Raw genomic sequence first — 19,619 nt, forward strand, 5'->3', positions numbered from 1 at the left:
TCCCCAGTGTTACCTTGTGGCCAGCTCCCTCCTCCTCACAGCTGTAGTGTGCACGGAGCCGCGTGCAGCGGCCCCTTGCGCGTCCCACACCTCATCCAGATGCATTCCCTCTGACGTTGTGACGTCAGAGAGGCGGCTTACGGTTCAGGTGCAGGACGCACGAGGATCCGTTGCACGCGGCTCCGTGCACACTACAGCTGTAAGGAGGAGGGAGCCGGCCACAAGATAACACCGGTGGGCTTCGGGCCGCATAAAACGGCCAGGTTGGAGCCGGCCAGAAGATTAGACACCCGCTGGAGGGAGGCACAGCAAGGTAGGAGGGAATGATTTTATTTTCAAGTTAGTGTTTGAATTGAGTTTTGAACATTTTAATCTGCTGTCTATCTTTTGCACTGCTCAGGAAGAAATACATTTATTTCTTTTTCTCTGGGGATTGTACTGCATGCAGAATCTTGAATCTTAGGGTGTTTTTTAAAATATATTAGTACTTTTAGTTTTTGGTCCCGTATTTGCATAGGGGTTATCTGTGTTCTGGTAGGAATGAATGTTGAGAAGCATACAGTGTGCTTTGTGTAGTTTAATTTTATGGTTAACCATTACCATTATGTGTTGTTAAGATTATATTGTGTGTGTATATATGAAAAATGAATGGAGAAAATGGTGTTATAATTAGTATTATTATGGGGGCGGAGAGTGGGTGAGGTCTGGCCCGCGACTTAGCCTGTGTTTTGGATTTCGGCTCCTTAATGTGATTGAGTTTGACACCCCTGCTCTAAACAGTTCCATTGTGTGTTTGACATGCTCGACCGCTTTTAAGGCAGCCACCAATAATGACTCCATTTGGAGAATCTGGGCCTAAGGCCCAGATTCTATAGAAGACTCCTAGCTGATCTAGGCACTTAACTTATCTCCCTTTTACAAAACCGTAGTGTGGTTTTTAGCGCCGGCTGCTGCGGTAACAGCTCCGACACCCATAGATTTCCTATGAGCGGCAGAGCTGTTACCGCCATGGCCGGTGCTAAAAACTGCATTACAGTTTTGTAAAAGGGAGGGAGGTTAATTTTTTAATTAGCTTAATCAGCGCTGATAATTGAAAAGCACCATTAAAAACTAATAAAAAAACTGAGGTAGACATTTACCCCAAGGCATCTACCAGAAAGAAGGTGTGGTTAGGGGCAGATTTGGGGCATGATTTGGCAAGCTTAACTTAGGCACATTCATTTAGACCAAGAAAGACCTGGCCTAAATGGCAATGTGCCTAAGATTTCAATGCCTACCGGCATCTAAAAATGCTTAGGCACTGTAAGCGAAATTCTATAAATGGTGCATAGTAGTGCTGCCTGATTCACGATTTGAATCGATTCGAATCAATTCAATTTTAAGAAAAATCGGCCTCCCGATTCGATGGCCGACCCTTCCCCTGTGCCTTCCTAAAGCAGGAGCGGCAGCACCGCCTGTTGCTGGACGTCTGCTGCCGCTCCTGCTTGAGAGGGGAGGGTCAGTCGGAAAGGCTTGAATGTTTCCCCAGCTTCCTCGCTCTTACCAGCTTAAGCTAATATGGCAGCCTGCAGGATCGCTGGTGCTATAGCGATCCTTGCAGCTGCCCGTTGTCCTTAGTGGCACGTTCTTTCTGCTATTGTCCTGCCCCTCATCTGACATCAGGGTCAGGATCTGAGGATGACGGCAGCTGCAGGGATCACTATAGCACCAGCGATCATGCAGGCTGCCTTATTAGCTTAAGGTAAATGCGGTGGAAGCTGGGGGGGGGGACAGGCCTTCACGGGGGGAGCAGGCCTTCGCTGCGGGAAGGCAGGCCTAATCAGAGGGAGGAGGAGGAAGAATGCCTTCGCGGCAAGAGGCATGCCTGTGCAGAGGGAGGAGGAAGAAGGAGTAAGAGAGGGGAGGGGAGATGCCAGACCTGGGGTGAAGGGAAGAGAGAGACCAAACCAAAAAGAGGGGGAGGATAGGTGCTGGACTAATGGAGAGAGAAATGCAAGACCACAAGGAGAAGGGTACAAGAGGGATAGATACTACTCCAAAGTAGGTGGGCAGGGTGCAGGATGGCAGGAGAGATGATAGGAGAAAGCCTGTACCTGGGGAAGGGGATACAGGAGGTAAGGAAGAGAGAGGAAGAAGAAGCTGGATATGGGGAGAGATAAGATGCTGGGCATGGAGGGAGCATAGGAACAGAGACACAAGGGGATAGTACTGGAGAGGAGAATAGGAACAGGGACACAGAAGAGAGATGCTCGATGAAAGGGTAGTTGAGAAAAGGAGAGATGGTGGATCTGGGGATGGTGGGGTCCATCGCTGCAGCTGCAGGGGGATGGAGATGAAAAAAAAAGAAAGATACCAGACCTCCGGGGGAGGAAAGGGAAACAGAAGGGGAGGACAGAGATGGAAGATGAATGGTTAGCACGGAGAAAGAAGAAAGAAGGAGAGCCTGATCAGAAGACAACCAGACCAACATGGGACCAACATGATTTGAAAAATGACCAGACAACAAAAGGTAGGAAAAATAATTTTGTCCAAGTAACATATGCACAGTGTATTCAATGCACAAACCATCTTTATTCAAAGCCTTTACAAATTGTTTCATCAGGCCTAGCTTTATATGTAGTGGTGGCAATATGATTCTATCTCGTGCTATCAAAGATTACATTTTGTCCTCCAGGCACCATATAGTCCCGTGGAGGCCAATCTTTTTTCCCCCCAATGTTTGTTTGGCTGTACTATCCCAAAGGCATAAAAAGCAAGGCACTTTGTCTAGCCACTTTGTTGACCAAGAGGAAAATTGACCATCTTCAGGTCTACACAAATCACCCATTGATGTTCTTGGTGCTTTATCTTTTCCAAGACTAAGGAGATGGCCTTGCACTCTTTCATCCTGGTGGAGTGACCGATTGGTATAGAACCCTAAATTCAACCATATCTAAGAAACTAGAGCTGATGCGGTCTATCCAAAGCAATTTTCTGAATCAGCACCCTAAATAACCTGAGGAACAGGTAAAAAGAACCCCAAGGCACGAAGAAAAAAAATGTTGTTTGTTGGCCTGTGAATTAAACACCTACAAAAATGCTGGAATGGAACCATTATAATTGTCTAACGATGTCTACTTGAAAAGTAGGCCTGGTTAGAGGCAGAAACTAGGCATGGTTTACTAAGGCATCAGAGATAGGCGCAAGTAAATTAGGTTTGGTAAAACCTGGCCTAATATACCGGCGCCTACCTCACAGATGCCTCGCAACACCTAAGTCCGCTTAAGTGCTGCTAGGCCTGAATCTATACACGGTGCCATGCGGTTGATTGACAACCACACTTAACGGTGCTTACAATGTAGGCATTGCTAGAATTCAGCCCTGATTGTTTTTTCAATCCACCAGATCTGCTAAAAATGTCATCCTCCCATAATTCTTTCTTTAACATGCTCTGCTGTATATGTATAACCCCATGGATGAGATACTGGGATACTTGCACACCTTGCTCAATGGTCCTTGGACCTCCATTAACTTGTAGTAGCAAGAGGAACACTTAACTGGTATCATTTCCATACACACCAAGAAATGATTGTTGGGATTGTTTTAAAGAATTACTAAAAAGAAATAGAGCTTTCAGATTTTGCAGCAACAATAAAGAAATGAGGTGACAAGGGGAGAGATCATTGAATATATATAGTTGGAAGGGGAACTATTTTTAGTGCAAAAGCTATTAGCCCATGTGATTGGGAGGAGAGGGATTATAAACAGAAAGACCTTCACTAATTTATTTGTCACTCAGTTGTTGAAAGAGATTATAGCTTTATCCGTAGAGTTGCATGCTGGGTTCCTCTCCATGCTCAATGAAAGAAGTCTATATCGGATTTTACAGGTCAAATGGAAGATACTTTTTTCTAATTAGATTTTTTTATTTTGCATCATCTTTAAGATTGGATTTGTTAATATGCAAGTATTAATGTACAAAAATGAAATCCCTAAAACCTATTAGTATATTTGATCTGTTTTATATCTGATGTCTGCTGTAATGGGTTAGCACTGTGAAGGGATAGAGAGAGACATGGATTTGACCCTCATTAATTGGCAGGAATACCCTAGCTGGATTAGCTTGCAACTGCTGGGTAGAGATATGTGCCTATGTTGCTCTTTGGATCTTTTTGATCGTGACCTTTTATTAAGTAATTATTCTGTTATTCTCTATTAAATTGCTGTAAAGATCTACTATGAAAACATACTTCTTGATGTCATAAGATTCACTATATATCATATTTCTACAGGTTGTAAATGTGAATTGTTTTTTCAGTAGACATTGATGCCATTAGGCTACATTGAGTGCTAGGTTTTTCACTAAACAAAGTAGGCACCTGCCTAGGGGTGTCTTCTGTCTGGAGGATGTCATGTGCCTTTTAAGATGGCAGGTTCCAGAGGAGAGACAGTTGCCTGGGGCCATGAAAAGGAGTCTACTCTCAACCTCCAAACATGCTCATGTGCTTAAAAAAAAAACAACAAATTATTACTTTAGCATGTGGGAAGCATGCAGTAATTTCAAAACCACGATGGACACCTGATACTGATAGGCTCACCAGTCTCTAGTTGCCTGGATCATCCATGGAAACTTTTTTAAAAACTGTTACTTTGAACACCTACCAATTCTCAGATACCATAGAACAAGATCATTTTAAGAAAAGATTACAGATTACTAATAGTAAATCTGCAATTTAATTTTCAGAACTCCAGGGTATATACCATCCAGTTCAGTTGATTTCCTACTCTTTAGACCAGAGGTGTCCAACCTGCGGCCTGAGGGCCACATGCGACCCCGTGAAGTATTTTGTGCGGCCCCCCGGTTGAGTGTTTTCCTCTGCTGCCACCGGGTGTTTACCGTCTTGCCGGCTCCCTCCTCTGTCTTGCTGCAGTGTTTGCGCAGGCCCCAGAAACATTTTTTTCAGCCAATGCGGCCCAGGGAAACCAAAACGTTAGCTTGTCAGTTTGACCTATTACATCTTTAAAGATTTGTGTCATTCCCTCCAAATCATTACTTTTAAATACCATTTTAAATACCCTCTCTAACTGCATTCCATATGTATTTTTCATACAGTTCTTCACTGTCAGTTTAATTTCCATCCTATAAGTTCACATAGAATTTTTCTTTTTTCAACCATCTTTATTTTCTCTTCTTTATTAATTTCCAGGTACTTTAGTTAGATTGTGAGCCTTCGGGACAGTAAGGGAATTTTTTAAGTACCTTCTTACTTCTCATTTATAATCTTAATGTATATTTTCTTCAAACCGCTTAGAACCTAACGGATGTAGCGGTATATAAGAAATAAATTACATTACATTACATTACTTTCCTGGGATGGGTAGCTTCCTTACATCTTCCTCAGTAAATATTAAAGCAAAGCATTCAGGCCAAGCCGCTTAGGGGGGAGGGGGGCTCAGTTTCTCTGCTATGACTTTGACATCCCCGAGTGCTCCTTTTACTCTTTGATGATCTAATGGTTCAACTGATTTCTTCACAGAGTTCCTACTCCTAAAGTGCTACAACTACTATTAATTATTTCTATAGCACTACCAGACACAAGCAGCGCTGTACAGAGTCACAAAGAGTAAGAAAACAGTCCCTGCTCAAAAAAGCTTACAGTCTAACCAGGCAAGACAGACAAACAGGATGTCATGGATACAGTTAATCAGCTGGCTGGGTTGGAGGGCAGAGGAGTAGGGTTAAGGATTGAAAGCTATATCAAAAAGGTGGGTTTTCAGTCTGCTTTTAAACAAGGGGAAGGGGCTTGATGGACAAACTCGGGTAATTTATTCCATGCATGGGGGGCAGCTAGATGAAAGGAACGAAGTCTGGAATTGGCAGTGGAGGAGAAGGGTAACGTTAAGAGTGACTTATCTGAGGAACGGAGTTCTCTAGGACAGTGGTTCCCAACCCTGTCCTAGATGATCACCAGGCCAGTTGGGTTTTTGGGATAGCCCTAATGAATATGCATGGAGCAGATTTGCGTGCCTGTCACCTCCTTTATATGCAAATCTCTCTCATGCATATTCATTAGGGCTATCCCAAAAACCCAACTGGCCTGGTGGTTTCCAGGATAGGGTTGGGAACCTCTGCTCTAGGAGGTGTATAAGGAGAGAGAAGCGAGGAGAGATATTGAGGGGCAGCAGAATGAACACACTTGTAGGTCAGCAATAAGATCTTGAACTGTATGCGATGGCAGATAGGGAGCCAGTGAAGTGACTTAAGGAGAGGGGTGACATGAGCGTAGCGAGGTTGGTAGAAGATGAGTCGTGCAGCAGAGTTTTGAACAGATTGCAAGGGAGGAGAGGTGAAACTGAGGGATACCAGTTAGGAGTAGATTGCAGTAATCTAAGCGTAAAGTACCTGAAAGTGTTTATTATGAGATTTTTGCCTCTATGGCAAGCTTCTTTTCAATGTTTTACATAAACTAACCTTTATTTGAACTGCCCATTTTTATTTTCTGTCACAATGACAGTCGTTTTCCTCAACCTGTAAATTAACTTTTACCTTTAACACGGCCAAGTATTCTGTTTTTATTCAGCACAGACTTAAGATCTGTTATTAAGGCTGGTATTTTTCTAAATACACAAAGAAAAATTATATAAGGCGGAGGCAAAGATGCAAGTAGCATTTTCAAGTACCGCCAAAGTCTCAGACATAGTGCATCCTCTCCCTACCCCAAGGAGAGCAAGGCTGAATGTTTGAACTCCGAGTGAATAAGCAGATGGTTATAGAAAAGAGTGAATTGTTATCTCAACTTCTTTCTGGTTCCCTAATGCTAGAACGAGCTCCACTTGGCTGGCAAAGCACATAATCTCTCCCCCAGCCGCTCTTATATCCATCAGAGAGTACAGTGCAATTTATTAATTGGTATTCAGCTCCTTCCCAGAATTTTTCCCTTCGCTGGTAGTAAATGAGCAAGGTTGGCACAATTTAGAAGCAAGGTGACATTTGAAAAAGGAGTGCAAAACCTAAATTGCTTTCTATAGGAACTACTTTCTTTCTAAAAATTTCCATGCAAACGTGAATTAAAACAACGTTCGAGACATTGTCGTTGATCCTGCACATTTACAAAGTTTTACTACTGAGTGGCTCTTTATTGTCCTCTATGCATAGACAGCAAAACGCTGTTTTGTTAGGAGGGGAGCCCAAAAGCTCTACCCTAGCTAGCAGAATCCCGTGGCACAGCCTCTCACCAGCTCCCGACTCACCCACCCACCTCTTCCTGGCGTTGTACTTTTAAATCTTGAGGCGACTGCCACGCAGTGTCAACGAGCAGGGCCTGCTCATTGATGCTGTGCTGCGGTTGGCCGGAGATTTAAAAGTACAGCGCTGGAGGGGGTGGGAAAGTAAACCATAACTGACTGGTGACTGCTAATCTTTGTGGAGGCCAAATCCCCTGTGGCCTCCCCCATTCTGACATTCATGCCTCTATGTATGAACATAAGAATTGCCGCTGCTGGGTCAAACCAGTGGTCCATCCTGCCCAGCAGTCCGCTCACACGGCGGCCCCCAGGTCAAGACCAGTGCTCCAAATGAGTCCAGTCTCACCAGTTTAAAATGAACTTGTCCAACTTTGTCTTGAAACCCTGGAGGCTGTTTTCCCCTATAACGGACTCCGGAAAAACGTTCCAGTTTTCTATCATTTTCTGGGTAAAGAAGAATTTCCTTACGTTTATGCGGATTCTATCCCCTTTCAACTTTAGAGAGTGTCCTCTTGTTCTCCCTACCTTGGAGAGGGTGAACAGTCTGTCTTTCTCTACTAAGTCTACTAAGTCTATTCCCTTCAGGGACAGGAATTTACCAGCATGTCACAAGCAGGGTTTTCTTTAGTTATCTTCTCTTGATCTGATCTTTGAGAGTAGGAACTGTTGTCTTCGCTTTTGGGTGTCTCTGGAGACATCTGGAAAAATTTGAATCTTAAACCACCCCCCCAAAGACTTATGCCTATTTTTAAAATAAATCCTCAAAATCCCTATCTTATCTGATGCTATAGTTAGTGTAGCAACCAAAGTTGATGTTTTAAACTGAGCCCGTTTCGGATGGTTCCAAAACAGCAGAACATAGTAACATAGTAAATGACGGTCCATCCTGTAAATGTGTGGTCCATTCAGTCTGCCCAACAGTCGCATTCATTCTCAAGGCAACAAACCATAAATTATTCATTTTAATTGCTAAGTTTCAGTATAAGATGTCTTCCCCTTCCCATTGAATGGCGATTTTGAGCCAATCAGGGCATTAGGCCACTCCCACTGCATCACAAGATGCATTGGGAGGGGGAAGGCCTGCCATTCACAGCACACACTCTGTAGGCAGGAGGGAGTGGGCTTACTTCTTTCCGATCTGTCATCAAAAGGTACGAGGGGGGGGTCCGGGGATGTCAGTGTGTGTGGGGGGTTCAACAATGTTGAGGGAATTAGGGGGGAGGGCTCCGCGACTTAGCTGATCCTGGCAGGGGCAATCCCCATCAGCTGAGCCGGCAGGAAACCCCAAAACCAGTTCAGATGATGGGGATTCCTCTGCCGCAATCAGCTGATGGAAGCCCTCAATGTGCTGGGTTTTTCCTCATCTCTGAGTGGTGGGAAGGGGTCATGACCACTGGGGGAGTAAGGGGGAGGGGTCATGCCTTAAACCCTCCAGGGTTCATCTTGTCAGCTTGGTCACCTTTGGAGCACTTAGACCTGTTCTACTTTACTTTGGATTATTGCGTCAGGACATCCAGGTGGAAGATTGCCCGATTCCCGCCCATAACACACCTCCCAACAAGCCCCTTTGAGCTCTGGATGCACAGCCAGGGCAGGATTAATTCGTCGAGGGCCCCTAGACACACAAGTACACTGGGCACCCCTGCTCCGCCCCACCCCACCATGCGCCTAGGCGGAAACAGGAAGCTGCGTCAGAGGGAAGCTTTGGGCCAGCTGCACCGCTTGCACAATTACAGTTCCCGTTGCCTTTCTTACCCGCGTTGCTTGCTTGTCTTACTTTCCGTCGATGAGGGAGGGGCACATTGCCGATTGGGGGGCCCACATTGCCGATCAATGCTGGAGGGGCCCATCGCCATTTGGAAAAAACAATGTTGATGCCCTCCTTCATCGGGCCCCCTGACTATTTTGGGCTATAGGCATGTGCCTACTTGGCTTATTGGTTAATCCTGCTCTGTGCACAGCAGCTTAGAAGTGCTGCTGAATGTCCAGAAAGTTTGTTTTGATTATTGGCACTTGCACGACCCTGCTATTAGGACGTCCAAGTGCTGACTTAGGCAGGTTTTTGGACATTTTAAAGGTTTGCTTATGAGCCCCCTAGCATCTTCCTGGCTAGGGCCACCAACTTGACATACTCTTTCATCACCTTGGGATCTTCCCAAGGTCCCTTTCCTTGTCTGTGCATATCAGCCTCTTCCTAGTTCATATGCAGCCCCCCCCCCCCCCCCTTTTGGATTTCTACTTCTCAAGTGTATCACTCTGCACTTCTTTGCATTAAATTTTAACTGCTAAACATTAGATCATTTTTCTAATTTGGGCAGATCACTTTTCATGTTGCCTACTCTCTTTCAAATCTTGGAATCATTCGCAAAAGACAAACTTTACCTTCTAACTGTTTGGCAATGTCACTCGCCAGTTGCTGCACTGATTCCCTGATGTGTTTGGACATATTTATCATTCGTTGTATTTATTTATATGGCTTATGAAATTTTTTTCATTTTTCTATGATGTGATTTAATGATATATTATATTTTTATGTCTAGTGACCCCTGATGCAGGCGTTCCTCAGACGCCGAAACACAGTTCTGTGTCGGGTCCATAGCTTCTGCTTGTGTCCTTTTCTGAAATAAACAAGTTGGTTTTACATCAGTGATCTTAAGTGGAGAGTTCATTGTCCGTTCCCACTTCCTTTTGTGCTGTTCTACACCCGTGGGTTCTCTGTCTTGTTGGACTTTTTGGTGACCAGCTTAACTTGTTATGATCATAATTTTATAAACTGTATAGTTAATATACGGTATATAATTTTTTAAATAAATAAATAAACCTTTCAAGTAAATCACTGGGAAAACAGGGGTACACCCCCATCAAACTTTACCCCAGCGTCATCATCATTTTCTCTCTGTTCTCTAGAATTCCCTCCACTAACTAGAATCCACATTTTCAGAGAAAATATATAAACTCCCTCAGAACCAATTTAATTTCAATGCTTCACACAAGCGGCTCAAAGCTTGAATCTTCTTTCACTTGTACTTCAAATGCAGCTATTGTAAACAGAATAGGACTTTCATCTTCTATGGCACATTCTGATGTGTAATACATTGCTTTCTTTTCTCCCTTTATTCTTTCTGAGTTTGTTATAAGGGGAAACACCCTCCAGGGATTCAAGACAAGGTTGGACAAGTTCCTGCTGAATCGGAACAAACACAGGTAGGGCTGGTCTCGGTTAGGGCACTGGTCATTGACCTGGGGGCCGCCGCATGAGCAGACTGCTGGGCACGATGGACCACTGGTCTGACCCAGCAGCGGCTGTTCTTATGAATTTGAATGGCAGCAAAGGGATACAATTTAAAAATGTTGAGTCCACCAGAGGACAGATAAAGTACCTGCATATAATATGAAAATGCTTTGGTTGTACCACAGAAAGGTACCACAGTACCTCAGGGTGCTGAGGCTGTAGCTTTAATCACTGCGCCACTCTAGAAATCAAAATGTAGTAAAAGTGAGTTAAGTATAGGCCAATCAAGCCATTGTGACCTCACTGATGAGGTTGGCTCTTAAGCATTGGTGGAAAGAGGCATTGTGATGTCATTGTGATGTCTGGTTATCAGAGGCTGAAGTTTTTCACACTATTTATTCACTTTTCTATACTATTTTCCCAGGGGAGCTCAGAATGGTTTACATGGATTTATTCAGGTACTCAAGCATTTTCCCCTATCTGTCCTGGTGGGCTCACAATCTATCTAATAATGTATCTGGGGCAATGGGGGGATTAAGTGACTTGCCCAGGGTCACAAGGAGCAGTGTGAGTTTGAACCCACAACCTCAGTGTGTTGAGGCTGTAGCTTTAACCACTGTGCCACACTCTCCCCCACAAGAGACAGTCCCTGCTCAAAAGAGCTTACAATCTAATTATGACAGAAATAGAGGACAAAGGTGAATTCATACATGATACTTGGGTGGTAATTACAAGGGACTTAAGAGGTGGAGGGGGGAGGGTAGTAAGAGGGAATGACAAGAGACATGGGTGCTTTACAGGTTGGTAGGGTAGGCCTTAAAGGCAGCTTCCCTATTATCCTTATATCAGATAAAGATGAACTATGAGCTGTGGTCCAGCCAAAGGTTTAATGATCCGCAAAGAGCCCAGTCTTCTCCAGAGTCATTATGACAAATGGAAACCATCTCAGACTGGGACTTTAGAAACATTCCTTTTGTGTAGCTGTCGCAATGCTATTTTGGGCCTATTCAGATCTCAAGGTTAATTCACCGGTCTCGGCATTATTGGCTGTAGGTGCAATGTTAATAGCAGGAAAGCCTTTAATTGATCTTAAGTCATCTCAGCATAATTTGGGCAATTCATTTATCCCCCCTCCCCCTTTTACAAAACCATAGTACGGTTTTTAGCACCAGCCGTGGCAGTAACAGCTCCGACGTTCATAGAATTCCTATGAATGTCGGAGCTGTTATCACCAAGTCCAATGCTAAAAACCGTGCTATGGTTTTGTAAATGGGGAAAGGGGGGGGGGAGTTATTTATGATTGTGCCATCGTGAATCTAAAACCTTTCAAATAATGTACCCATGCAAAGATTTCCTAAGGCACACAACTAACAAAGTGACAGAATTTTTAGGAAAATCTATAATTTGTGGAATCTTTAAAAAAAAAAAAAAAATGTCCTTGAAATTGGGCAGAAATAGAAACATAGAAACATAGAAAGATGACGGCAGAAAAGGGCCACAGCCCATCAAGTCTGCCCACTCTATTGACCCACCCCATTGAGTGCTAGTGACCCAGTTCCTTAACTTGACCCTCGTAGGGATCCCACGTGTATGTCCCATTTATTCTTAAAATCAAGCACGCTGGTGGCCTTGATCACCTGCACCGGAAGTTTGTTCCAGTGATCTACCACCCTTTCCGTGAAGAAATACTTCCTTGTGTCACCACTAAATTTCCCCCCTCTGAGTTTGAGGGGGTGCCCCCTTGTGACCGAGGGTCCCTTGGGAAAGAATATATCGTTTTCCATCTCGACGCGACCAGTGACGTACTTAAATGTCTCAATCATGTCGCCCCGTTCTCAGCGCTCCTCCAGGGTATAGAGCTGCAGTTTGCCCAGTCTTTCTTCGTATGAGAGACCCTCGAGTCCGGCGACCATCCTGGTGGCCATCCGCTGGACCGATTCAGCTCGAAGCACGTCTTTCCGGTAATGTGGCCTCCAGAATTGCACACAGTATTCCAGATGAGGTCTCACCATGGTTCTGTAGAGTGGCATTATGACTTCAGGTTTATGATTTTTGCCTGTGGTGGCGAGAGCAACAGCCGCTTATTTTGCCTTTGCATTTCTCACACTGGCAGAGCTCGATGTTCAGCTACTGTATTGGCAAAGATCTCATGTACCCTCCATTAGCTAATTTTCTTTCATCACGCAATGCAATGAAGTGCGAGTTTTCTATTCATGGCTCCAGGCAAGGTCTCTGCACTCTTTCATTAACTTAAAATATAGCAAATTATTTTAATATACTACTTCTGTTAAAAATAATAATAATAATAATAATCTCCAACCTAAGAAGCATAATATTCCTAAGACAGCAGTAGAAAAGCTAAACCCAGAGTAATTAATTACTTTAATTTTCCCATGAATATAATAATAATAATAACAACTTTATTTTTCTATACCGCCAACATCCAAAGAGTTCTAGGCGTCTCACAGAGTAAGAGGATTGAACAATTCAGTGATGAAACGGAACACATAAGAAGCCACAGTATAATATACCGTTTTATAAAACTATAGTATGAATACTTGGATATAATCATCGATCAAGTAACAAATTGAACAAATAAGTCTTAACTAATTTCCTGAAAATGCAATAAGTTGCAGTCTGTCGAATCATATCATCTAATCCAGTGGTCTCCAACTCAAGCCCTTTGCAGGGCCACATTTTGGATTTGTAAGTACTTGGAGGGCCTCAGAAAAAAATCGTTAAGGTCTTATTACAGAAATGACAATTTTGCATGCGGTAAAACTCTTTATAGTTGATAAATCTTTCCTTTTGGCTAAGTCTTAATAATATTGTAATTTATAGCTAAAGAGAAATATGATCAAGAAACTGTTTAATTTTACTTTTGTGATTATGATAAACATACTGAGGACTGCAAAATAGTACCTGGTTTGGATGCTGAAGTCGCTGACGATAAGGGAGGGAGATGAGGGTTCAAGGAAGAACGAGAACCAGGTGTCAAAGTCAGTGAGGTAGGAGAAGAAGGACTTGTCAAGGGGTTGGTAAATGACTGCTACTCTGAGAGTTAGAGGACTGAATAGATGGATGGAGTGAACTTCAAAGGAAGGAGAACAGTGAGATTAAGGAAGAAGAAGAGGTTGATAGCAAGATAGTAACATTGTGAATGATGGCAGATAAAGACCTGAATGGTCCATCCAGTCTGCCCAACAGTTACACTTATTACTAATTCATGATTAAATTGTCTTTCTTTGGGATTTCTGGGACATAGACCGTAGAAGTCTGCCTGGTACCGTCCTTACCGTCAAAGCTCACTCCAGCCTATCTGAACCATTTGCGGGACACAGATATCCCCTCACATTCCAAATTACAGGAATTTCAATTGAAGCCCTCTCCAGCCCATCCAAAATCAAATGACCATATACAATAACCTATGCAACATTTCTAATGATCTGAAAAATCATGCAAATCCACACCCTAGTGATTTTGTATTAGCAAGATTGTGTCTGAAATATTTTTCCAAAAGTCAAATTGTTAGCAAAACTTAACTGCTCCTCAGAGACCTGTATTTAACCATTTTTGTGAAAAAGTCCATAAATTATATAGCCTTTTTTATTTTTTTACAAAATTTAACCCTATAACAGTTCTGGATTTGGATGAAATTTGGTAGATCATCTCTCAGCACGGTTGCTAGACTCCTGCCAAATCAATATACTTTTCCTAAGTTGAAAAGTAAATGAACATTGAGATGATTCCAACCCCCCCCCCCCCCTCGCCTTTTACTAAGCCATGGTAGAGGTTTCTACCATGGCCCATAGAATTCCTGTGAGCTTTGGAGCAATGTAGGATCGTTTAGCGCTCCAGGCCACAGTAGAAACATCTACCATAGCTTAGTAAAAGAGGGCCTAAATAAACAAGCATTTAACCTTTTCCTATCGTAATAAATTTTACGTTACGCTGGTTCCAATTGTAATTATTTTAGCAAAGTTTTTTATTATTCACCGTTATCATTTACAGCTATTGTAAACATAATGTAAATAAGTCATAACTCTGTAAATTCAAATATTTTGTGTTCCTGGCTCTTTATTAGTCCATACACACTGTTTATCCACTGTCTATGTCATTTTTGGAATGTCCCGTCATCTGGGACACACAATGGGAAAAGGTTAAGCTACAAAAAAGCAAAATAACATACTTGGGGGGGGGGACAGAAAAAAATATCATTGAGAGTTAATTACAATTTGTTGCATCCATCAATTTATTATGCCTAGTGATGAATTTCAATTGAAGCCAGCCCTGAACTTGATTCAAATGCAAATGCATTCATTAATAAATCTAGAGAATCCTTAATTTAGATTTACAGCCCACAGTTCCCTCTCCAAAGAAAAGGCTCATAAATTTTAATTAGAAATTTTCAAAGTTTGCATTCCCACTTGACACCCAAACATCTTAATACACAGGATATTCTATAAAGTAAATAACAGATTTACAGAGTCATGGTTCCAAAAACAAGAATGAATATTCTAATGCGCACTTTGCCAATCCTGTACTCACTGGAAGATGGTGTTAAGGAAGACTTTGAAAATGACAAAAGTGTGTTGTTAGGTGATAGAAAATAAAGTAATTTCTACTTTGTATTTGCTGGATTTTGTTTCCTTAATGATTGGTAGACAAGAGTCATATATGACAAAATCAGTTCTGTTTACCATTGCCTAAATCAATTAAGCTTTTCCATCAACTTAGTGCTTCTTTAACCCCTTCCTTTGCAAAGCCGTGCGAACGTTTTCAGTACCAGCCACCGTGGTAACTGCTCTGACACTCAAAGAATTCCTACGAACATCCAAGCTGTTTCTGCCGCGACCAGTGCTAAAAATGCTATTGCAGCTTTGGAAAGGAAGGAGTTAGTTCTCAAGGTATGACTATTTGGAATAAACCTCCCCTCGCTGTTAGATCAGTGGAAGAGTTGCTGCTGTTTATCCTCAACTAGTAAACCCCTCCCCCCTAGAGCCTTACATTTGAGTGATCAAAATCTCCTTTCAGTACCCTCTTTAAAAATCATCAGCATCAGACGTAACGAGATCATTTCGATCACTGCACCCCAGTTATGGAGCTCACTCCCGGCTTATCTTAGAGAAGAATCTATACTAGATAGGTTTTCAAGGAACTCGAATCTTTCTTTATAAGGATGCATTTGAAACCTAAAACCATTAGACTTGGCCTATCCAAACATTTGAACGCTTAATCATCAATTCTTATCTACTCTACATAAGAGTTGTTGCTCTTGTCTTGCTCCTTCTACCCCCTTTTCCCCTTGTCTCTGTTCGTTATGGAGCTCACTCCCGGCTTATCTTAGAGAAGAATCTATACTAGATAGGTTTTCAAGGAACTCGAATCTTTCTTTATAAGGATGCATTTGAAACCTAAAACCATTAGACTTGGCCTATCCAAACATTTGAACGCTTAATCATCAATTCTTATCTACTCTACATAAAAGTTGTTGCTCTTGTCTTGCTCCTTCTACCCCCTTTTCCCCTTGTCTCTGTTCGTTTGTTGTCCTTGTCCGTATTTTCTATATCTCTTTTGTTTCACCCTAATTTTATTATGTATACCGCTTAGAAATTTTTATAAGCGTTTGTGTCAAATTTTAAATGAACTTGAAACTAGTGCTTGATACTGTAGTAGTAGTAATAATAATAATAATAATTTATTTTCTTATATACCGCCCTACCAACAGATCTAGGCAGTTCACAACAGAAGAAAAACCGAAACATTTCAGCGAAAAAATACAATTTCATAAAACAGTACTTCATACAGCAGTCATATACAGCATTAGTTAAAATACAGTTCCCAATTACTAAAAAATAAAAGTTTAGAAGAACAGAAATAAAAAACACATCATAAAATTAAAATCAGCATTCAGTCTGTTTCTGCTCTGGGCTTATCTCTTTAAAAACTATCCTAATAACTGCCTTTACTCCGTCAATACATTGCCCCAGATTTCTCCACAACCCATTTGATGTCTTTCTGCACTCATTGGGGGCGTGGGCAACTAGGCAGTGGCATACTTAGCATGTGTGACACCCGGGGCCCATCATTTTTTGGCACCTCCCCCCATCTGTACGAAAAACATGATTTTTATTAACAAGCCACACATTAGTACCTAGGAAAAGGCAGCATCTTACAACAGCAATACACCCATTGTAAAACTAAACAAGCCAGACTAGTACAGATCAATCCTAACAGAAAACCATGCCTTTCGAACATACAGAACACAGAAAACACTTTCGCCTAGTATGGTATGTCATCACAAACTAAGCCCTCCCCCCTTTTACAAAACTGTAGTGTGGATTTTAGCCACGGTGGTAACAGCTCTGACGCTCATGGAATTCTGAGCGTCAGAGCTGCTAAAAAACACTCCACAGTTTTGTAAAAGGGGGGATAAAATAGAAATACATAGACAAAGGTTAAATTGAACCAGCAAGAAGCTGGACTCTGCATAAAATGCAACACCACAGAAACAGTGACACAAGTCTCCTAAAGCAATAAATAAATAGAAAATTTTTGTTCTACCTTTGTCTTCTCTGGTTTCTGTTTTCCTCATCTTCTTGTTACTCTCTTCCTTCCATCCACTGTCTGCCATCTCTTTGCCCCTATATGGCATTTTCTCTCCTTCTGTGCCCCTTCCAGAAACTGTATGCCTCCCCCTTCCATCTCTCCTTTCACCCCCATTGGTCTGGTATCTGTCTCCTCTCCTTCCCTCCTGCTCTGGCATCTCTCTCTCTCCGCTCCCTTCCTCCTGTTCTTCCCTGGTCTTCCTTCTCAATTTATTTTCTGCCTCAGTCTAAATTCTTTTTTACTATTAAGTCCTCAATTTCCCTCTTTCACTGTGTCTACCTATAGCCTGCTACCTCTTTCCCTCACCCCTTCCAGTAACTAACTCTATCCTCTTCCTTCAATCCTGCATGTGCCCTTTTTTTCTTTCTCCTCCCCACTTCCTTCCAGCATCTGCTCCCCCTTTCCCTCACACTTCCATTAGCAGCTGTCCCTCCTCTCCCTCACACTTCCATTCAGTGTCTGTTTCCTCTCTCTACCCCTTCCATCTACTGTTCACCCTCTAACTCGCCCCTTCCATTCACTGCCCTCTGTGCTCTTTCCATCCAGTGTCCACTCTCTCTCTCTCTTCCATATGGCATCTTTCCTTTTTTTTATGCTCCTTCGATAAACTATCTATCCCGTGCCTCTTCTCTCCTTTGTACATGATTGATTTCAACTCTGTCGCCTCTCCGTTTTTCTCTCTCTGTCACCACCCCCTCCCCTATACTCTGGCATCTCTCTCTTCTCCTTTCTTTCCTTCCCACCTCACAGTCTGGCATCATCCCTTCCCTGATTCCCGGCATCTCTCTCCTTTCCTTTTCTTCCATCTCTCCCTCCCCCTCTATGCTCTGTCATCTCCTCCTTCCTTTCCCCCTTCCTTTTCCCTTGATCTGGCATTCCTTCCTCCTTCCCTCCATGCCCTGGCGTCTCTTCTTCCTTCCAAACCCTGGCATCTCCTTTCATTCCCTCCAGTTGGGCACAGCAACACTCTCCCCAATTCTCTCCCCCTCTGCTCCCTTTCCTCCTTCTGTCACCCAGGCCTGGTGTCCTGAACTTCATCGGGCAGCAGCATTCACAATTCACTGCTGTTGCCAGCTTCAGGCCTTCCTCTCTGTAGGGTCCTGTCGTCATGAAAACAGGAAGTAGGCAGGACCCGGCAGAGAGGAAGGCTTGAAGCCGGCAACAGCAGCGAATTATAAACGCTGCTGCTGCCCGAAGAAGGTAATGGCGCCAGGCCTTGGAGCACTGAGGCAGACCGCTTCTCCCCCCTCCCAGCCGAACCCCCGCTGACCCTCCTATCTCTCCCCCCCCAAGTGAACCCTTTGGACCCTCCCAGCGAGAGCAGCAAACCTCCCTCCAGTAGTATCGGCAACTGCAGCGCTAAACAGGCTGCTTCGTGGTTTCTCCTGCCGGTGAAGCATCACTTACGTCATCAGTGACGCTTCACCGGCAGGAGAAAGCCTGAAGCAGCCTGTTTAGCACTGCAGCTGTCGACGCTACTGGAGGGAGGTTTGCTGCTCTCGCTGGGAAGGTTGGAAGGGTTCATTCGCTGCGTGATAGGGACCGGGCCGGCTGTGCACCCTCCCTAAGACTGCACTCGTGGTGGACCGCCCCCCCCCCCCTGCCCCTTGGTACGCCACTGCAGCTAGGGCTCTTCAGCTTGGAGAAGAGACAGTCTATAAAAATATTGAGTGGGGTGCAATGGGTAGACATGAATTGCTGGTTTAGCCTTTCAAAAATACTAAGACTTGGGGGTATGCAGTGAAAGCACTAAGTAGTAGATTTAAAACATGTCAGGGAAAATATTTCTTCATGCAACCTAAAATTAAACTTTGGAATTTGTTGCCAAAGAATGTGATAAAAGCAGTCAGGGTGTTTTTAGTTTTGTTTTTTAAGTTTGGATAATTTCCTAAAAGAAAACTCCATAAGCCATTATTAAGATAGATTTGGGGACATCCACTGCTTATTCTTAGGATAAGCAGCATAAAATCTGTTTTACTACTTGGGACCTGGGTTGGCCACTGTTGGAAACAGGATACTGGGCTTGATAGACCTTCGGTCTGCCCCAATATGGCAGCTCTTGAGTGAGCCATGTATGGGACAATCAAGCCATTGTGACATCACTGATAAGGTTGTCTCTTAGGCATTGGTGGAATGAGGCATTATGACATCACAATCTCAGCTCTGGAATGGATGCTACTCTTTGGGTTTCTGCCAGGTATATCTGACCTGGGTTGGCCACTGTTGGAAACAGGATACTAAGGACCTTAGCTCTGTCCAGTATGGAAACGCTTATGTTCTTATGGGTAAGAACCTTTGCCCTAGATCCAATTCCTTCAAGGAGTTTCAAGTACTCAGCCTCACTTAGACTATGCAGATGCCTGAACAGCATGAAATATAAATGCAGAAAAAAACAGAATAGAATTGATTTAACAGAGGCAAGTACATTATATGAAAGGAGCTCCCTGGAATCAAAAAGAAGAAACAGCAAGATAATCAGAGTGGAATTATTTTTAGCACCTGGTGAAACTTTTATGCTCTCCAGCAGTGGTGCAAAAATCCAGTCCTTGAGCTG

General features: G+C 43.2%; 1 protein-coding gene across 3 annotated transcripts in view; it reads right to left on the bottom strand.

Moving 5' to 3' along the window:
* CALN1 (calneuron 1) overlaps positions 1-19,619 on the bottom strand; it is a 137,712-nt gene that overhangs the window by 15,624 nt on the left and 102,469 nt on the right. The gene's annotated exons all lie outside the window — the stretch shown is intronic.

Source organism: Geotrypetes seraphini, chromosome 15 (assembly GCF_902459505.1).
Source record: "Geotrypetes seraphini chromosome 15, aGeoSer1.1, whole genome shotgun sequence".
In the NCBI taxonomy this organism is placed as follows: Eukaryota; Metazoa; Chordata; class Amphibia; order Gymnophiona; family Dermophiidae; genus Geotrypetes; species Geotrypetes seraphini.